At 35.6% G+C, this 22,342-nt stretch overlaps 1 long non-coding RNA gene across 1 annotated transcript in view; it reads left to right on the top strand.

The window, feature by feature from the left end:
• The window catches only part of LOC140608957 (uncharacterized), a 562,604-nt gene that overhangs the window by 506,332 nt on the left and 33,930 nt on the right, over window positions 1–22,342 (top strand). Inside the window, exon 12 of the long non-coding RNA XR_012010955.1 lies at window positions 1,929–2,027. This is a non-coding gene — a long non-coding RNA (uncharacterized lncRNA). The remainder of the gene's footprint in view (window positions 1–1,928; window positions 2,028–22,342) is intronic.

Here is a 22,342-nt window from a genome sequence, read left to right as displayed (position 1 = left end):
GAGCTCAGAAGTAAACCCACATTAATATAGGCAAGTGACCTTTGACAGAACAGAAACAATACAAAGGAGATGAGATAGTCTTCTTAGCAAATGGGCTGGAACAAGTGGACATTCATATGCCAAAAAAAATCCCACAAAACAAACAAAAATGAATTTTAGACATAGACCTTAAACCCTTCATAAAAATTAACTCAAAATGGGTTATAGATCTAAAGGTAAAATACAAAATTATTAAACTCTTCAAATACAACATAAAGAAACCTAGATAATATTGGGTATTCCAATTTCTTTTAGCTATAACACTAAAAATACGATCCATGAAAAATAAAGAATTGATATGCCTGACTTCATTAAAAGTAAAAACTTCTGCTCTGCAAAAGATATTGCCAAGAGAATGAGGAGACAAGCCATAGACATATTTGAAAAAAAAAAAAACTGATAAAAGACTCTTATCCAAAATATACAGAGGGCTCTTAAAACTCAACAATAAGAAAATGAGCAGCCCAATTTAAAAATGGGCAAAAGACCCAAACAGACACATCACTAAGTACATAGATCAGCAAATGAAAATGTGCTCCACATAGTATGTTCTTAGAGAAATTCAAATTAAAACATGCACTACTACATATCTATTAGCATGGTCAAAATCCATTTCACCGAAAACACCAAATGCTGGTGAGGATATGGGACATTAGGAATTTTCATTTATTGCCAGTGGGAAGGCAAATGGTACATCCACTTTAAAAGACATTTTGGCAGTTTCTTATAAAAGTAAACATGCTCTTACCATATGTACCAGAAGTAGTGCTTGTTCATATTTAGCCTAAAGAGACACAAATTTGTGTCTATAGAAAAACCTGCAAATGGATGTTAACAGCAACGTTGTCCACAATTGTCTAAATTAGGACAAGCAATATGTTTTTCATTAAATTAATAGATAAATTGTGATACATCCAGAAAATAGAATATCATTTAGATTAAAAGGCAATAAGCTATTAAGTCATAAAAAGACATGGAGGAAACTTAAGTACATATTACTAAGTGAAAGAATCCAATCTAAAAATGCTATATACTCCATGATTCCAATTATATGGCATTCTGAAAAAAGGCAAAACTAAGGAAATCGCATTAAAAAAAAAAAACAGTAGTTGCCAGGTATTAGTGGCAAAGCAGAGATAAATAGAGCCCAGATAATTTTTAGGTCAGCAAAATTATTCTGTATAACATTATAATGCTGGAAATATATCATTATACATTTGTTCAAACTCACAATGTAGAATACCAAGAGCACACCAATGTAAATCGTGGACTTTGGGTGACAATGAAGTGCCAGTTTAAGTCTATGGAGAGACGCATGGGTGGCTTAAAGGTTGAGCAACTGCCTTTGGCTCAGGGATCCTGGAGTCCCAGGATCGAGTCCCACATCGGGCTCCCTGCAGGGAGCCTGCTTCTCTCTCTCCTTGTATCTCTGCCTCTTTCTGTGTCTCTCATGAATAAATAAATAAAATCTTAAAAAAAAAGTTCATGGATGGTAACAAATGTAACTCCTCTAGGGAAGGAGTTTGATAATGGAGGAGGCTATGTGTGTGTTTACTGGACCAGGGGGAGGGCAGGGGATATATGGGCACTTTGTGCTTTCTGTTTCATTTTTTTTGTGAACCTAAAATTGCTCTTTAAAAAGTCTACTTAAATGGAAAAACAATTAATTTGATTTATAAAAATAAAAGATTAAAAACAAAAAAGGAAGGAATGATAAAAATAAGCTATTTCCTTTTGATGTTTAAGAAAAAAATCTTCTTTGTTTATACCAATAAAAGTTGTGTTTTCATTAATCAAATATTAATATTTAAGTGACTGAGTACAGAAAATCCATGTGCTTATTGCTGCAATCATCCTAATACATATTTTGTATATCTTCTAACATCTAGCTACTGAGCAAAGAGGCACTGTTAATATTCTGGTGAATTCTGTTCCTTTGGTTGATCCTTGTCATCTGACTCCAGTGCCAACTTCTCATGCTAAAGGAGGTGAGAGATGGTAAGAGCAAATCTGCTGTACAAGGAGCTCACATTTTATAAACACTCCCCCCAGTTATTTGAGTGGTCTCTTTGGAGTCCCATAACCCCTTTAACTTGGGCTCCTGTGGAAGAAATCTGCCAGCATAGTAACCTGTGCGCTCTCTGTAAGTTGGAGCCCTTTGCCTCTACTTTCATCCCCTCACCACCCTACTTTGGGAAAATTCTAAGTGATGGCTAGTGGTAGTGGGGACAGTTTTGAGTGGTCTGTCCCAAATGGTTGGCAGTTCAATTTGGAACATTGGGTTCTTCGCATCTAATTTCCTTGTGCTTTGACTCATAGTCAAAATCAGAGGGTTCCAAGGAAAAGCCTCCTCAACACTCAATGACAAGGTACTTCCAACATTACAAGATAAAAGTATGACTTAGTGATTTAGCTTTCCCATACGAAAGATGACTCATTAGGACTTTTTTTTTGTCTGTACCTCCCATTTATTTCCTCCACACTTCCCAGAGGTCAAGGTTGTTGTTATAAAGGTACTATTTAATCATTAGTTTTCATTTTAAGAACAGACTTAATATGAGCTTTTCTTAGTTTGTCATATTCATATCAGTTTTGACTTAATTCTATTCTTACATGTTTTTAAAAAACTTTCCTATTACATGACTTTTCATTCATGGAGATCATATATAGCTATTCCTTCCCTCCTTTCCTCTTTCTTTCCCTTCCTTTCTTTCTTTTTCTGTTTCTTAATATTTTTAATTTCTTGGTAGACAACTGAGCCACTTTTACTTTATCACAGAAGGAAGGGTTCCCAGTTTTTTTCTATTGCTTTCTTCCAAACTATGATAGCAGAGTTTCTCCTCTGTCTCCCTTTTCTGGAGACATTCACTGAATACTAATTTCAACATCTGGTGCATAGGAAAGAGAAGGTCCTTGATAATCCTCATGGCTTATGTGTTATTCAACTACCTCGTTTATTCTTTTTTAATTCATTCAAAACATTCTTTCTGAGTGTTGACTATTTGCTAAATAGATGTAAAATTCTCCATACTGACAAGGAATGTGCAGTACATTAGAAGTAAAACAAGTAAAAAAGGAAGATAATTGCTATTATTTTTTATTCTAAGCCTCATTCTTACTACGTGCTCTACAGTCACATCACATGTGCAACAATAAGATATTACAGGGAAATCTTCCTCCAGGAGAGGAATTTAAAAATTGTTTATTTCCCATGCCCTTCCAAATAAATAAATAAATAAATAAATAAACTAAGACAAAGCAAAAAATCAAATTTGGGCAGAGAGAAAAACTAAAAAAACTAAAATGTGGATAATTTTTCAAAGTTAATTCATCATTTGAATTTCCATATTTTATTTTTGTATATGTACAAATACTGCTTCTGCTTCTATAATTAGCACAACTCTTATGAAAAATTTTCAAAATAAATTGTGCAAGACCCCACTATCCACACAGGTGCTCAGCTGGCTTGAACTCAATATTAATACCATCTGGGAAACTGAAATCAGGGACAAAAAAAGAAAAAAAAAAAGGAAAGCTTTTCCCTTTTTACTTTCTAAACAGCATGTGATAGGATTTAGGTCAAATATGTAAATGCCTGGATACGTGAAAAGGTGGCATTGTGAGCTGGTTCAGAACATCAAACCACACCACAGACAGCGAAGGAATTATTAGTATTATATGGTATGAGATGATTGTATGGAACACGGAAGCTGTGATGATGTCAGAAGCTATTTATTCCTTCTGCACAATTCAGTAGCATCCTAGAAGCTATCTTGTCAAAAAATAGATCATTTTTCCACTTCGAAGTTTTTTTCAAGGGATTTCCTTTTACTCGGACACCAAATGCCACATAGGACCATAAATAGATTCCCTGTCTCCTAACTCTTCTCCTGTCTGCTGGTGGCTTCAGTCATTGATCAGAGGTGACCAATTCTTAGCAACAGAAGTTCAAAATATCCACCTAGTATCAAAAGCAAAAATCGATGCCTGTGACTTTCCATCCCATCCCTTTCCACCCAGTGTACTAAAGAGTAACTGTATATCAAATTAAAACAAGGTTTGTTTTATTTGCTACATAGTGCTGAAAAACACATGCTTGATATTCTCCTTGGATACTGCCCTGGGTATCCTTAGCATAAATGGAAGTTTAGAATGCTCTGGCAGGGAATTCTTGTCTGTAGCAGGCTTACACCTAATAACAACCTTGAAGCAAACTCTATACAAATAGAAGAAATTAATGACTGCATCCGCAGATCTTTTGGAGAACTGTGCTCTGGGGAGGGCACAGAAGGAGTTAGCCTTCTGGGTAGAGAAAGTAATTCTGTTGATCCTCAAATAGTTCCTAGAAGCTGCTGTTCTGCCTCTGAGTTCTTTCTCTGAGCAGGGCTCACATATACACACAGTAAATGTATTTTAGGTAGTTCTTAAAATAAAGACTGACTCAGAAGTCTCCACTCTCCAGCCCTCTCTGATTCCTTTAAGCCAATGTTTTCCTTATTCTATGTTGTTTTGTCCACATATAAAAACATTGACCTCATTCTGTAAAATTTTCCACATTTCTCCCCACTCTGGAGTATAGTGTACTTGGGAAAAAAGAAAGTGTAGTACATTTTAATTTTTGGCGACAGCAGGTGTAGAACATAGAAGGCACTCAGTAAACCTTTGGTAAATAAAAAAATGAATGCTACCTTAATATCTACTTCCAAATTAAATCCGTTTCTCTCACGGAAAGCATGTGTTCATTGCCCAGACAATCTGTGAATTTGGAGCTAAAGGACTTTTGACAGTGACTAAACTAGTGTCTGTGAAAATGAAACAAGTGCAATATTGTGTGTTACGATCATACTGCCACAAATATAATTTTACCTTAGAAATCCAGCATGACAGTAAAAGTTTTTGAAAGTAATTAAAATTAGGAATAGAATATACAACATAACTAGAAGACAGCTTAATTTATGTAATATAAGACATTCACAATTTTTGGTGGCTTCCTAATTGCTTTGGCCCCAAGAATAGTACTTGAGATCCTACTTAGAACACATCTGGTAACGGTTTATGAAATGAACTCTTCAAAGTATACTTCATTCTGACCCTCGGTTACCTACACATCTTTCCTTTTTTTTTCTCCAGTATTGACCCTTATAAATTATTTAAAATACCACTTAATATTTACTCCCTGGTCTACAAGTTTTTTGGTAACTTTGGCCAGAAATAGATCTGTCACAATTTTAGAGTGTACTCTAAGATTATCCATATTGCTCCTACCATGGGGCCAGTGAGACCTGTTTTAACACTGGCTGAAAAGAGTTTTACTCTCATATTCTAATAGATATTTGATTGTTAGTTCAAATGCCATCCAAACCATGTATTTTATGCTCTTCATCACATCAGATATAAAATACTGATTTGCATTATGCCACCAATTGGACACATTATTCCATAGGCTAAACATCTTTGGCTTTATTATATTCTTCATATACAAGATTGTATATCCAAGAGGTAAATTATGTAAGCCAAATTCTATAGTAAATCAGGAGTAATGTTGGAGTGAGGCCTAAGGAAATTATTCAGTTGAGAGCTGTAATGATCACATCAAGAACCTCTTATATTTTTCAAGAGATTACCTGAAGGATAAAAATTGCTTGGGTTTCTTGTTTCTATACCATATCTCAAGAAAGTTTTTAAGTACTTGTATTAAGTCAATCAATTCTCCCAACATTCCTATGAAGGAGTTAATATTATTCATATTAAAACCAAATAGAGGGGATCTCTGGGTGGCTCAGCGGTTTAGCGCCTGCCTTCAGCCCAGGCCGTGATCCTGGAATCCTGGGATCGAGTCCCACATTGGGCTCCTTGCATGGAGTCTGCTTCTCCCTCTGCCTGTGTCTCTGCATGTCTCTCTCTCTCTCTCTCTCTTTGTGTGTGTGTCTCATGAAAAAATAAAATCTTTAAAAAACAAAACAACAACAACAAAAAAAACAAATAGAACACCACGGTATTTACTTCCCTCTCCAATTTCAAAAATATAGAGCATCTTAACAGGAATTTAGAACCACTGGCTCTTCTCTAGAGTCAAAAGTCTCAGGACCACACAGTGGTATAATTCTCAGAAGTAAAGCAGTACACAACCTGCACACCTGGACATGAAAGGCAGTAACCATTCTGCTATTTGGCCTCTCAAGTGGTACATACTTTTTCTAGTAGAAAATTAATATATACCTCTGTAATTTTAACCATACAAATATGTGAATTAAATTATACCAATTTGTCTGAGGCTTTTAAAAAATCATCAAAATATTCTCAACCCTAACTCTAGTAAAATAAAAAGCAATTAATTCAATAACTCTTTTTGTAACTGCCTTCAGGGTAATTCTTAGGAGAACAAGGGAATTTTTGTGACCTGTGGGATAGGGAGCAATCTTTCAATGATTATGACCTCAAAGCACGAAATAGCTATCGACAATGGAACTAAAATAGGATCATCTTTTTAAATGATTCTCTCTAATAATTTAAAAATAGAAAGTGTGTTCAGAACCATTCCTCTGGATAATGACTTTCAGATATTCATGGCCAGGTGCAGGGCCAGGTGCTAGCTTGGTCCTGGCTTCAGACAGGCCGTGTTATTAGCCAACACCATTGTGCTGAGTGACACAGTGCAGCCCTTCTCAGAACAACATGAGATGCTTCTGCTACTACAAATCTCTACAAAATTGGCCTCATAGAACCTTTGAGTAAAATATCCACACGTGTAGTACACACGCATGCATTGGTGTAATTTAGGTGATTATCTATGACTAGTAAGAGAAATCTTAGTTGTCTTTCATGTTTTATTTTACCGTTTTTCATTTAAAATCATTAACATATAGTGTATTATTAGTTTCAGAGGTAGAGTTTAGTGATTCATCACTTGAACACCCAGTGCTCATTATATCATGTGCCCTCCTTGATGCCCAGCACAGTTACCCATTCCCCCGCCCACCTCCCCTCCAGCAACTCTGTTTCCTATAGTTAAGAGTCTTTTATGGTTTGTGTCCCTCTCTGATTTTGTTCTATTTTATTTTCCCCTCCTCCCTCTATGATCTCATTTTGTTTCTTAAATTCTACATATGAGTAAAATCATATGGTATTTGTCTTTCTCTGACTGATCTATTTCACTTAGCATAAGATCCTCTAGTTCCATCCATGTCATTGCAGATGTCAGGACTTCACTCTTTTTGATGGTTGAGTAGTATTCCGTTGTGTATATATGTGTATGTATGTATTCACACACACGCACACACACACACACACATACCACATATTTATTCATTCATCTGGCGATGGACATCTGGGCTCTTTCCATAGTTTGGCTGTTGTGGACATTGCTGCTGTAAACAATGGGATGCATTTGCCCCTTTGAATCATTATGTTTATATCCTTTGGATAAATACCTAGTAGAGCAATTGCTGGGTAGCTCTATTTTTAACTTTTTGAGGAACCTCCATGCTGTTTTCCAGAGTGGCTGTACCAGTTTGCATTCCCAGCAGCAGCGTAAGAGGGTTCGCCTTCTCCATACCCTTGCCAACCTCTGTTGTTTTCTGAGTTGTTAATTTTAACCACTCTGACAGGTATCAGGTGGTATCTCATTGTGTTTTTGATTTGTATTTCCCTGATTCTGAGTGATGTTCAACATTTTTTCATGTGTTTGTTGGCCATTTATATGTCTTCTTTGGGGAAATGTCTGTTTATGTCTTGTGCCTAAATAAATCTTAGTTCTAATAAAACATTAAAAAATATTTTTAGTGAACCTGTAATGCTTTTTATTTTCCCATATAATTGAGAAAATATAATTCCCATATTTCCCACAAAATTGTGTGGACAAAAGAGCATGTTTTTCCTAGATCAATTCAAAGCTAATAAAACCAGAGAAAAAATTAATCTTACATTATAAAAGGTATTTATTTTTTTAAGATTTTATTTATTCATTCATGAGAGACAGAGAGAGAGAGAGAGAGAGGCAGAGACACAGGCAGAGGGAGAAGCAGGCTCCATGCAGGGAGCCCGACGTGGGACTCCGATCCGGGTCTCCAGGATCAGGCCCCGGGCTGCAGGCGGCGCTAAACCGCTGCGCCACCGGGGCTGCCCTATAAAAGGTATTTAAAAATTTATCTGTGAGTTCCTTTTATTTCTCAACATCAATAATAAAAATATTTTAATTTTATTAGACAGACATTTCTGTCCTCTATTATCTCAAAGTATCATGATTAGTACAAGGCAGAAAGCACAAGCTTTTTAATTTTTGCTTTTGCACACACTCATTTTCATGCAAGTTATCAGAATAAAATGGACAAAGCTCGATTACCTCAACCATTTCAACCCTAAAGCCTTTAAAAATGTTTTTTTATTTGGACTTATTATGTAAAATATAAAGAGATTTTCATCTATGAACACACAGATGACCTCCACAATATTTCAGAATCCATGAATCCTCATCTCAGCATTTGTTTTTCTCTCTTAACTGGATTCTGTTGCCGTTACTTTTCTATCTGCTGGAAAACTCTTACCTTTGATGGCCTCATGCTTCAATCTTGTCCTCTTCTCCTTCAAGTATGTCTTTCAGGAAGACTTTCTCTTCCATTCATTGAAAATTGACACCATGCCCTCCCTTCAGCGGACCATTTAGTATTGCTTCAGGCTTATTTTTATGCATAGCATTCATTACTACTTGACATACTAGGTCTGTCTATGTTTGCACACATGCATTTGTGTATGTGTATATGTGTGTGTGCGTGTGCATACATGCCCATGTATGGTTCCTGGTCTCCACTGAATAGAATGTAAGCTCCACAAAGGCAGGAGTGTTTGCATTGTTTATTGTTATAGCCTTAGCACTTGGATGAGTACTTGTACATCCTACATTCTCAATAAATATCTGTTCTCGTTAAATACCCATACATAACTTTATTTTTTTAATTTAGTGCTATCATCTGAGAATTTCTGAATATCCTTAAATATCTGTAGAAAATATATTATTAAAAGACATATTTATTTATCTGAGAAAGATCATGAACAGGAGAGGCAGAGAGAGAGGGAGAGAGAATATCAAGCAGACTCTCCACTGAGTGCAGAGCCCAGCTGTGGGCTGGATCCCACAACCCTGAGATCACAACCTGAGCTGAAACCAAGAGTTTGATACTCAACTAACTGTGCCTCCCAGGTGCCCTGTATAAAATATAATTTTAAATATCTAATTACACATCTCTTGTCAAGCATAACATAATTTTTTACATAATTCCACATTTTTGGATGGCTTGTTTTGAGTTTTCCCCTAAAATATAAACTTTATGACAGTGAAATTCTTGTTTGCTGTGATGTGAATGTGTCTCCCAAAATTCATAGGTTGAAGTCTTAATGCCTAAAGTGATAGTATTAGGAGCTGGGGTCTTTCAGAGACACTTAAGTCAAGATGATAGAACCTTTATGAATGGGATTAGTGCCCTTGTAAAGGAGGCTTGAATGTCTCCCTTCCCTTTTTCCTCTGTGCAATGATACAGGGGAAAAGTCTGTGACTTGGAAAAGAAGCCTCAGCCAACGGTGCTGATCTTAGAATTCCAATCTCTACACCTGTGAGAAAGAAAACTCTGTTGTTTATAGCTACCCAATCCATGATGTTTTGTTGTAGCAGCCCAAACAAACTAAGACATTGTTCAATTATATATTTCTCCCTTACAGTTTCCTGAAAACAAATCGAAGTGACATTGCTGGTTCAAAATGTATGGACCCTTTCAAAATATTGCCTGTTGCATCTAGAACTGTTTGACTAAACAGACTTCAGGGACATATGATCGTTTGCATTTTGGAACAACCTCACTAACACTTTGTAATAAGATTGTATAATTTAATAAATAAAAATACACCTAATTGATGTTTGAGCATGTACCTCAGTATTAATGTTTATGCCAATGGGGATTGCTGGAGACAGCAGAGAGTTCTTATTATTACCTCACCTAGAGGTCCCAAATTTTTATTTTTGGTCCTTCTAATAGGCCTGACTACAATGAACTAAAGCTGAGATTATATGGAATTGGCCATCAGTGCCAGGGAGGAAAAAAAAGACAAAATTATAACTATTAAATAATATCTTATGAGTTAAGGGGTTGCATTGAAAGAATTATTATCATTTCCTTTATTATGTCTATTTTCTCTTTCCAAAAGGAAGATTATTAGACATTCTATTTTAGATGATAGAGTTAACACACGGTTACTTTATATGCCCAGATGTTAATATCCTTTTTTAAAATTTTATTTATTCATTCATGAGAGACACAGAGAGAGACTTGCAGAGACAGTCAGAGGGAGAAGCAGGTTCCATGCAAGGAGCCCAATGTGGGACTCGATCCCAGAACTCCAGGATCACGCCCTGAGCCATAGGCAGATGCTCAATCGCTGAGCCACCCAGGCATCCCTTAATATCCTTTAAAAACGAGCAGTGAAGGGGCACCTGGGTGGCTTAGTTGATTAAGCATCTGACTCTTGGTTTGGCTCAGGTTGTGATCTCATGGGTTGTGTGATTGAGCCCCATGTAGGGCTTCACACTCAGTGGAGAGTCTGCTGGATGATCTCTTTCTCCCTCTTCCCCTCCCCCACTCATGCTCATTCTCTCTCAAATATATATATATATATTATATATACATATATAATATATATATATATATATAAATCTTTAGAAAAGAGCAGTTAAGGCCTTAGGTACTAGGATAATTTGGTCAACGTTATTGTTTTGTAACAATATTTGAAAAATATTTCATCTAGTAAGACTGCCATGTTTTAAAGCATGTAAAACATGATAATGTTATAAATTGCATTCTTTTAAGCAATGCAAGTTGCTTACTGGTCTTACATTGTACATTATGTTGCCTTTTGGGCTGCCTCTCCCCTACTGAGAGTAATTCCTCTGTCTGAGTCCCTGCCAGGGCCAGGTTTAGCCTCCATTATAAAAGCCTAGGAGTCCAGATGCTCACTTTTCCCACCTACTTCAATGATACCAAGCAGTAGATATTTGGTAGAAATCCAGTTTTAACCTTATATATTAGTTGGCTTGGACTACCATAACAAAATATCACAGGCTTGTTGGCTGAAGCAACAGAAATTTATTTTCTCACAATTCTGGAGTCTAGAAGTCCAAGAACAAGATGCCGTTGGGATTGGTTTCTGGGCAGACCTTCTCCCTGGTTTTTCACACATTCATTTTATTGCAAGCTATCAAAATAACCTCACTGTGTCCTAACATGGCCTCTTCTCTATCATGCACAAAGACAGAAAAGAATCTCTCAAATCTTTTCCCTTTTTCATAAGGATATCAGACCTATCAGATTTAGGACCATTAAATGGATCTTAAGATCCATTTAATCTTTGAGATTAAATGATCTCATCTAACCTTAATTAACACCCTAAGAGCCTTATATCAAAATACAGAAGGAGCATTAGGGCTTCAACATATGAATTTGTCAAAAGGATGAAAAGGGGGCATAATTTAATCCATAACACATTCTACCCAGGATCTGAATTTAATATGGATGAGGGGTTAAAGGATCTGTCTTAGCTGCAGTGACAGTATCAAGAGTGTCTCACTGTCAGTGGTGCTGGAGTAGAGGACCTCACTATACCAGGACTGGGGTAGGATTATAGCTTAGCTCCTACTGCTCAGCTCCAGGCCTGAAATTCCCAGGTATTTCCAAGCTATTGTAGAAGCCTCCTCCCAGTCTTCCAATAATTTCCCTTTCAATTTTAATTAGCCTGATCAATTCTGTTGAAGCTGCTAATAACCCTCACTAAAACAGAATTTTTAACCTAAAATTAAAATGATACATCATTACAAATATAATGGATGATTGAGATGTGTGTCTCTGATGAGCACTTTTCATCTAATACAAGGTTAATTGCCTAAAGAGAACTCTGAGAAGTAGGGTAGTGAAAATAGGGTATTATACTAAAAAGATTTATTAAAATGATAGTTGGAGGTCATAACTTAAATGACTGAGGATTAGTAGTTTGAATAACAGAAGTCATGTTGAAGCCTTGACAGGCATTCTAGTCACATGTGTATGTGTGACAGGCTGGAGACAGGAGTTATCACATCATCCCATTGCTACAAAACATGTTTTTACTTTTCCACTTACTAAGAGTTTTCCGCTCTATTAGTAGAGTCAAATCTCTTATACTAACAATACATTGGTACAATACAACAGAATCACTTATACTGTTCATAGATCCCTATGATCCCTATGTGGTCTATTAAAAAAAAAACCTCTAGAGTGTTTAACATTTCTTTTTTATCTAAATATGAACTTAAGTAACTTATTCCATTTTTTCCTATTTCATATACATATGTTTGGCTACAGTCCTAACAACCAGATTTTCTTCCTGATTCAGAGAAGTTATTTCTCTCAGAATCATTTGTTTTGATGAGATGACATTGATCTCAAAATCTTTCTCCTCTCTAGTGAATAAATTAACAGGACTTACCATTATAAATACCTACAGCAGGGCTTCTGAGACAGGGCTCTTCAAAGGGAAAGATTTTCCTAGAGTTTCTTTTGCATCGTGTGGGAAAGCCTGCTTTTCCAGACAAGTGTTATTTATTTATAGCAACTCTTCAGAAAATAAGAGAAATTCCCTTGACTGATAATATCTTCAAATTGTCAAAGCATTCATTTGCCACTGCAGGAGAACAATTCCTACGTTCCCATTAGAACAGATCTTATGATCTCTGTTACAAGTAAATTTTTTTCTGTACTTTAGTCTATTACTTTTGACATAGAAAATTTACAGCAGATTTAGTAATTTAGTAATTTAGTACATTTAATTTTTGTTTCCCTATTTATAATGCCATAATAAAAGTTAATATTTCTTATTTCATTATTTTCTATCAGGCTTTATCCTAAGTTTTTCATGTGTAACATTTTATTCTTGAAAAAACTAGGTAATATGCAGTAACATGGTTGTTTGGAGATAAGAAAGTTGAAATTAAGGAAATTGATCAAGGTTTAAAACTGTTCCTTAAGCAACATATTATACTGCTTTCTTCAAAGTAATCAATGAAATTAACCTGATAATTTTAGAGCATTATTGAAAAGTCATGATCGTATGTTGGCAGAGGTCAAACATTGCAATTTATATATAATGTATGGGATAGGTATGGTGAATAGACAGACATCATGATGAATATGACTTGATCCATCCTATGCATCACCACCCGATACATCTTAAGTATCACTTTATTCATTTTCTTCCCATGTCCAAAGGTTCCATTATCTATTGAATGAGTGGAGTCTCTCGAACCTTGTATATAAAGCTATCTGAGTTTGATTTCAACCTATGTTTTTCACCTACTGTTATCCCAATATGTACCCGATAGCCTAGCCAAAATAGACTATCTTTTCTTTCTCAAATGGCCTCTGTAACTTGATTAGACGAAATTGCCATCCTCCATTTTTCCTTTAATGATAACCAATTCTAAAATGTACAATGAAACTTTTTGTTATCTTTCCAAATGGAATTGGCCTCTTCCTTCCTGAAACTTTATATTTCTTTTTATATTATATATTTTTGGTCAAAAATAAGCTTAGTTATTTCTATATTTTCTTTCCTCTCATATATTAATGTTTAAGCTCATCTTTTTACTTCTTACATTTTCTTTGGACTATAGCCTGAATAGCTTGTGAGGCTATTTTCAAACTGATGACTATGGTCTGAACTTAGTATTTGAACAAAGAAATGTAACCTGATCAAAGCCAAGGCTACAAAATTGACTTTCCTAGGATTCTTATGTAAGAGAGCTATGCAATAGTTATTACATCAAATGTCAGTTTTCAAGATTTTTACATATTTTCTCATATATCATGAAGGCAGTCCATGAGCAACAGAAATATATCTACAAAATAAAACAAAACAAGATAAAATGAAAAGCTTTTCCTCTGTCCTTTGCTTTTTATTGCATTTCACAGCCTACATAGTCTTTCTGTTTTCCAAGCTTCTTGAAAATCCTCCTTGAAGCCTTAGCCCAGACATGACTTTGTTTCTCCTGTTATTTTCTGCTTGATTCTGCACCCCAAAGCCCAAAGAAACTATCTGGCAATAACATAAACCTTATCAAAATATAGCAAGGGAAAGAAATGAATTACATCAAGTAGGAATCTTCTTTAGGAGTTTAAGAAGAGGATACCCTGGGAACATTCTTATGTCCGGTAAATATCAAGAGACACTTAGAATCTTTAATTGCCCCTCTTAGGCCCTGACAAGGAAGGGGAAAAAAAAGCCCATCTTTATGTATAAAAGTGCACACTTGGTTATTAAAGAGAGAGAGAGAGAGAGAGATAATAAAATCTGGTAACACTATGAAATTATAACAGCTCCTATTAGAACTATAGCTTTTATGTTCTTCTGAAAACAGTTTTTGAGTTTTCGTTATGAGATCGGTGTTAACATTTTTAATACTGCCAGTTAGTATTGTCAGAAGATACTATGTCTGCCACTGAACTGTTAGAATTTGCACTCTATCCTTGTGGACCACAATCTCTCACTGGAAACCACATAAACAATAGGTTGTATTTGTGAGCACACATTTGCAGGGCCCAAGCAGGTGTAAATCCATGTTTCCAAACGGAAGCCTATTTCCTTTCTCATCCTAAACACTGACCTCAGGGCTCCCAAACAGAGGTTTTTTGTATATGCGTTTGGGCCACCCAGCCTTCATGTCTAAACTCCATCCAATTCCCCCCTTTATCAGTTGCAAATCTCTTGACTACTCTTTGGTTCTAGAAATATACACACTGGCATCAAAGTGTCCCTAGTTTGTAGAGAACCTGGGCTAGGCTGAAGGCTATCTGGGAATGGAACTCATTAATCCTGTGTACCTGGAGCAGGATCTAGAAAAGAAAAGGGGACCTCTGGTTGGATTTGTACACTTGGACTTGCCTTCTTCACAGCCTGCAGAATTGGGTGAAGCTTGTCAGTCCAATAATTGTGAATGCACAAAGAGTATTTCAGGAAAAAGGAATAAGAATAAATATATCTGTAATTAAATGATTTTTTCAGTTAAAACTGCATTAAAATTAAAGCTTTCATATCAGTCATTTCCATTGTGCATCTGCATAGATCAATTCTTTGAATTAGTTTATGGGAAATGTATTTTATAATGTTCTTAGACTCAATCTGCAGCAATTATACAAAGGTGAAACTGAAATCTTTCAAACTACATTTCAACCTGCATCTTTCAAACTGAAAAACCAACTCTCAGCCTTTATGACCTTTGCCAAGTTGCTTAATATACCTATGCCTCAGTTTCCTTCCCTAAGTACTAAGTATTGCCTTCCAATGACAAATACTACTAGAGGAAAATAGGTGAGGTAGTACCACTATAAAATACACTCAGCACCAAGCAGGAATCCATGATTTGAATAGAAGCCTTAAAAGCCACTGAAAAATAAACATATAAAATTAATTTTAATTTTGGATTTGTTCTCACTGATGTTAATGAGACTACTTTTGTTAAAATGCTATCTGGGAAGGGAACTCATTTACTAAAATGCTGGATATATATTTACTTTTCAGGGAAAAATTCCCTCAAAAAACAAACAACCTTAAAAAAAAAAAAAACAAACAGAAAAATCCCACCAGTAGTTAGTATAGAATTAGCCAAAGTAGCTGGAGTCATTCTTTTGGACACTTTTTGATATAATCTTCTCTGCACCTAAGTCATTGCTCATTGAAACACTTCACTTGTCAACAGCTAGAATGGATTTATAAAGGTGAAATTCATTTATCTTCTTTTGACAACAAATATTTATCTAATGCGCAAAGTTTAACTGAGAAGTCATTTACCTTCTTTTAGTTTCAGCTGCTGTCTATAAAGCAGGACAGATGATGGCCATTCTGTACCCAATTTAATAACTGTGGTTCCAATAAATTATGAGATTCCCATGATGAAGTTAACACATTTTGGAAAACAAATGGACTTACCAATTTTTTTTTTTTTTAAGTTTTGTTTCTGGTTTTGTTTTTTTTTTTTTGCTTTTTGATATTTTTTTTTAATTTATTTTTTACTGGTGTTCAATTTACTAACATACAGAATAACCCCCAGTGCCCGTCACCCATTCACTCCCACCCCCCGCCCTCCTCCCCTTCCACCACCCCTAGTTCGTTTCCCAGAGTTAGCAGTCTTTACGTTCTGTCTCCCTTTCTGATATTCCCCTCACATTTCTTCCCCCTTCCCTTATATTCCCTTTCACTATTATTTATATTCCCCAAATGAATGAGAACATATAATGTTTGTCCTTCTCCGACTGGCTTACTTCACTCAGCATAATACCCTCCAGTTCCATCCACGTTGAAGCAAATGGTGGGTATTTGTCATTTCTAATAGCTGAGTAATATTCCATTGTATACATAAACCACATCTTCTTTATCCATTCATCTTTCGTTGGACACCGAGGCTCCTTCCACAGTTTGGCTATCGTGGCCATTGCTGCTATAAACATCGGGGTGCAGGTGTCCCGGCGTTTCATTGCATTTGTCTCTTTGGGGTAAATCTCCAACAGTGCAATTGCTGGGTCGTAGGGCAGGTCTATTTTTAACTGTTTGAGGAACCTCCACACACACAGCAATTCGGTAGCGTGGCAGGATACAAAATCAATGCCCAGAAGTCAGTGGCATTTCTATACACTAACAATGAGACTGAAGAAAGAGAAATTAAGGAGTCAATCCCATTTACAATTGCACCCAAAATCATAAGATACCTAGGAATAAACCTAACCAAAGATGTTAAGGATCTATACCCTCAAAACTATAGAACACTTCTGAAAGAAATTGAGGAAGACACAAAGAGATGGAAAAATATTCCATGCTCATGGATTGGCAGAATTAATATTGTGAAAATGTCAATGTTACCCAGGGCAATATACACGTTTAATGCAATCCCTATCAAAATACCATGGACTTTCTTCAGAGAGTTAGAACAAATTATTTTAAGATTTGTGTGGAATCAGAAAAGACCCCAAATAGCCAGGGGAATTTTAAAAAAGAAAACCGTATCTGGGGGCATCACAATGCCAGATTTCAGGTTGTACTACAAAGCTGTGGTCATCAAGACAGTGTGGTACTGGCACAAAAACAGACACATAGATCAGTGGAACAGAATAGAGAATCCAGAAGTGGACCCTGAACTTTATGGGCAACTAATATTCGATAAAGGAGGAAAGACTATCCGTTGGAAGAAAGACAGTCTCTTCAATAAATGGTGCTGGGAAAATTGGACATCCACATGCAGAAGAATGAAACTAGACCACTCTCTTTCACCATACACAAAGATAAACTCAAAATGGATGAAAGATCTAAATGTGAGACAAGATTCCATCAAAATCCTAGAGAAGAACACAGGCAACACCCTTTTTGAACTCGGCCACAGTAACTTCTTGCAAGATACATCCACGAAGGCAAAAGAAACAAAAGCAAAAATGAACTATTGGGACTTCATCAAGATAAGAAGCTTTTGCACAGCAAAGGATACAGTCAACAAAACTCAAAGACAACCTACAGAATGGGAGAAGATATTTGCAAATGACATATCAGATAAAGGGCTAGTTTCCAAGATCTATAAAGAACTTATCAAACTCAACACCAAAGAAACAAACAATCCAATCATGAAATGGGCAGAAGACATGAAGAGAAATCTCACAGAGGAAGACATAGACATGGCCAACATGCACATGAGAAAATGCTCTTCATCACTTGCCATCAGGGAAATACAAATCAAAACTACAATGAGATACCACCTCACACCAGTGAGAATGGGGAAAATTAACAAGACAGGAAACAACCAATGTTGGAGAGGATGCGGAGAAAAGGGAACCCTCTTACACTGTTGGTGGGAATGTGAACTGGTGCAGCCACTCTGTTTCTGTTTTTTTTTTCCTCTCCATTCCTCTTTTCCTGACCCTTTTTACTATTAAAATGACAAAATTTTATTTCAATTTTTCTGTTCACTTTTTAGATTTCCTAAAAAAAAAATCCTAGTTTGCAATATGTATCACCAACCAAAAGATAGTCCACTTACTAGAAATGATAATGTTGCTATGTCAAGCAAAATATAGAAAACTTGAAGCCTTGATGGACCTATGATCTCCCACCTCTGTCCTTTATGTTGTAGTTGTTGTATACCTGAAAACACAGACCTCACAATATAATGATTTTAGTTTTAAACTTTTATATGATTTGTAAAGAAATTTAAACAAAAAAAGACAAAGTTTATTAAATATATTAAGTTTTTTTAAGTTATTTATTTATTTATTCTTGAGAGAGACAGAGAGAGAGAGAGTCAAAGACACAGGCAGAGAGAGAAGCAGGCTCCACCCTGGGAGCCGGACGTGGGACTCGATCCTCAGTGTCCAGGATCACGCCCCGGGCGAAGGCAGGCGCTAAACCGCTGAGCCACCTGGGCTGCCCTATTAAGATGTTTATACCATTTTCCATTGTTCATTTTTTTCTGAGGACCTGAGCTTCTGTCAATTAGCATTTCCCTACAACCTGAAGAATTTCCTTTTAACATTCTCATAGTGAATGTCTCTAGCCACAGAATCTCATAGTTTTCTTTTTCTGAAAACATCATTTTGTCTTTATTCTTGAATGGTATTTTTTCCTGAATATAGAACTTTTGGTCAATGGATTTTCTTCCTTCAGCAATTAAATTAAGAATATTTTTCTACTGAGACATTCCATTTATCTATGTGCTTGCTTCGGCAGCACATATACTTTCCATTTATCTGCTGAGATTTTCATGTATTCAAAAAAATGCTATTTTAGTTCACTGAAGATAGCTTAAAATCCACCTAAAAATGTGTTCCCATTGGTTTCAACAACTGTTTCCTTCCAAGGTTAGAAGTGGTTGATATCTTTACTCTTGAAAGATATTTTTATTTCCTTGGTGGTCTTTGTGTCAGATCACTTTGTATTATATTCTGGTAAGTTGTAGAAATTCTGGATTCCATTATTTTTCCATGATGAATAGTTTTAAAAATAAAAACAGGTAATTTTCTTTAAGAGGTTGAACTAAAACTTTTGTTTTTCATGCAATAGCTCTTTAGAACTTTGATCTCAAGCAAAGATTCTTTTTTTTTTAATAAATTAATTTTTTATTGGTGTTCAATTTACCAACATACAGAATAACACCCAGTGCTCATCCCGTCAAGTGTCCCCCTCAGTGCCCGTCACCCACTCACCCCCACCCCCCGCCCTCCTCCCCTTCCACCACCCCTAGTTCATTTCCCAGAGTTAGGAGTCTTTATGTTCTGTCTCCCTTTCTGATATTTCCCACACATTTCTTCTCCCTTCCCTTATATTCCCTTTCACTAAAGATTCTTAGAGAGTATGTTTTGTGCATGTGTAATTCAGAGTTCAGCAAGAAATGTAGATGCACAGTTTAGGATCTCTCTTTGACTCAATCCTTTTCATGAGCCCTCCATTCTCTTCAGGGTTCATGGTCTTCTGGCTTTTCCCTCCTAACTCCTTAGGACTTAAAGGCTACAGTGTTTCCATGTGCACCCCCTCTTGCTCCTTCAAAGTTCCCACCTGATGAGCTCAAAGTCAAAGGATAAGAACTATGTTCTCTACTCTCCAGCAAACGAGTATGCATTCTATTGTCATAGTCTCTCTATGCCTCTACACAATCCAGGAGCTTTGGCTTGGCATCTTCAGTCTAGGTTTAGCTTAGCAATTTTGTCTTTGGCTGAGTGGCTTTGAGTTTGTTCCATCCTGGTTCACCAATCAGTCAGACATGTGGGTAGAAAGAGTTTGAAGATATCCTCCCCAGCTTTTTCCCATCTCAGATTTTACTTTTCCCTCAGCATTTGTGGTTTCCCTGCTTCGTTTTTCTATTTCACCTGACCAGTAAGATTGCAGGGTGGCTTTCCTGCCAGAGTCTGTATCATTGGCCCACTTGTCACTACCTACAAGTAGTTACTGTGTATATTATATCCAGGTGAGGTTGCTGATAGGGTCTCTGAGCCTGTCAAAGTCAGAACTTTGATTTTTGTATAGCATTTTCATAGAGATGTGATTGACATACTTAAATTTCACATACTTAAAGTACACTGTTTTAAGTAAGTGTGTACACCTATGAAATTATCCCTGCAACCAAGATAATGAACATATTTCTCACTCCAAAACTTCCTTCTAGCCCTTTGAAATAACTCACACCTGCCATCCCTGCACTGCCCCTTGTTCATCTGCCTCAAGCAACCACTGATTTTCTGCCTTCTATCATACAAATTAGCTTGCATTTTCTAAAATTGTATATAAATAGAATCATGAAGTTTATATTCCTTTTTGTTTGACTTTTATTCAGCATAATCCTTTTGAGATCCATTCATATTGTGATTTCATTCTTATCACTAGGTAGTTTTCCGTTGTATGGATATGCTCCTGTTGGTTTATCCATTCACCTGTTGATGAATATTTAGGTTGTTCTAGTTTTTAACTATTATAAATAAAGCTTCTATAAACATTCATTCATGTCTTTTTATGGTCATATGCTTTCATTTTTTCTTGGCCAAAAAACCGAGAAGCGCAAAGCCTTGTTCATACAGTAGGGTATGTACAAACAGACAAACACAGAAATAAAAAACTTTATAAGACATTAACATCCTGTTTTTTAAAGTGATTGTAACCTTTTATATTATCTTCAATAGTGTATAGAAATTCCAATTCCTCCATATTCTCGCCAAGTCTTAGTATGCAGTCTTTAAAATTTTAGCTAATCAACAGTCTGTAGTGGCATGTCATTATGATTTTGATATTTATTTCCTTAATAACCAACAATATTGAGAATCTTTTCATGTAGCTTATCTTTAATCCATGTAGCTTCTTTGATAAAATGTTTATTCAAATATTTTGCCATTTTGTAATATATATATTTTAATTGGATATTGAGGATTCTTTATATATTCTGGGTAGAAGTTCTGAAGAGATAATAGGATTTGGAAATATTTTCTCCTTGGCTGTAGTTCGTCTTTTCATTTTCTAAACAATGTGTTTCAAGTTGTACATATTTTATTTTGATAAATACAAAATATGAAATTTTATCTTAGAGATCATGCATTAAATGTTGCAGTTACAAATCTTTGCCTAAAGTCACAGATATTCCTGTGTCTGTTTTTTCTAGTGTTAGAGATTTGTGTTTTATATTTAGGTCTAAGATCCATTTTGAATTATTTTTTGTGTATAGTGAAAAGTATGTGTTAAAGTTCTTTTTTATTTTAACATATGGATATTCAATTTTTCCAGAATTGTCAGTTGAGAGGAGTTATCTTTTTTCCCCTCAAAATTACCTTTATAACTTTGTTAAAAATGAGTTCCCCAAATATTTGTGGGTGTACTTCTGGGCTCTGTTCTATTTCATTTACTTATTTGTCTGTCTTATGTTAATGCCACATTCTCTTTATTATCAAAGTTTTATAATAATGTCTTTCATAACAGCAAGTGGTATTATTTCTCAAGATTTATTTGTTCCTTTGCAAAGATGATTTAGCTATACTAAGTCATTTTGTTTCCAAAGGAATTTTAGAATCATACTGTTGATTTTTACAATGAAACTCTGGTATTCTGGAACTAGAAGGCTTTCCATTGGGATTGTGCTATATCAACTTAGAATTGATGTCTTAACACGATAGAATCCTTTAATCCATTAGCATGGTCTATTTTTTCTTTCATATGGGTCTTCTTTAGTTTCTTCTGTATTATTTTGTAGGTTTCACTGTATATTCCTTATGTGTACTTTTTCAGATTTATTTTTAAATATTTACTTTTTTGATGTTACGGTGATTTTTTGTTTAATCCATCTTAATTTCCCATTTTTTATTGCCAGCTTATAGAAATACAATTGATTTTTATTGCTTGAGTTTGGATTCAGCACCATTGCTAAACACATTTATAAATTCTGATAGCTTATTTGGATATTTTACTCTCCCCCCTTTTTTTACTTAGGTGATAGCGTATTTAGCTAATAAAATAGTTTCACATTTTTCTTTCTGACCTGGATGATTTTTATTTCTTTTTCTTATTTCACTTGCTAGAATTAGTAATAGAATGTTGAATACAAGTGCTATCAGTGGACTTTGTTGCCTTTTTTCTGATTTTAGGGAGGAAACATAAATTCTTTCATCATATATAAAATTATCTATAGGTTTTCCTTTTTAAAAATGATTTTATTTATTTATTTGACAGGGAGAGAGAGCACAAGCAGGGAGAGTTGGGGAGGGAGAAGCAGGCTCCG

The sequence above is a fragment of the Canis lupus genome, chromosome 18 (genome assembly GCF_048164855.1).
Source record: "Canis lupus baileyi chromosome 18, mCanLup2.hap1, whole genome shotgun sequence".
Lineage (NCBI taxonomy): Eukaryota > Metazoa > Chordata > Mammalia > Carnivora > Canidae > Canis > Canis lupus.
Note: the sequence above shows the minus strand (reverse complement) of the source record. Positions and strands in the feature narration are given on the sequence as shown.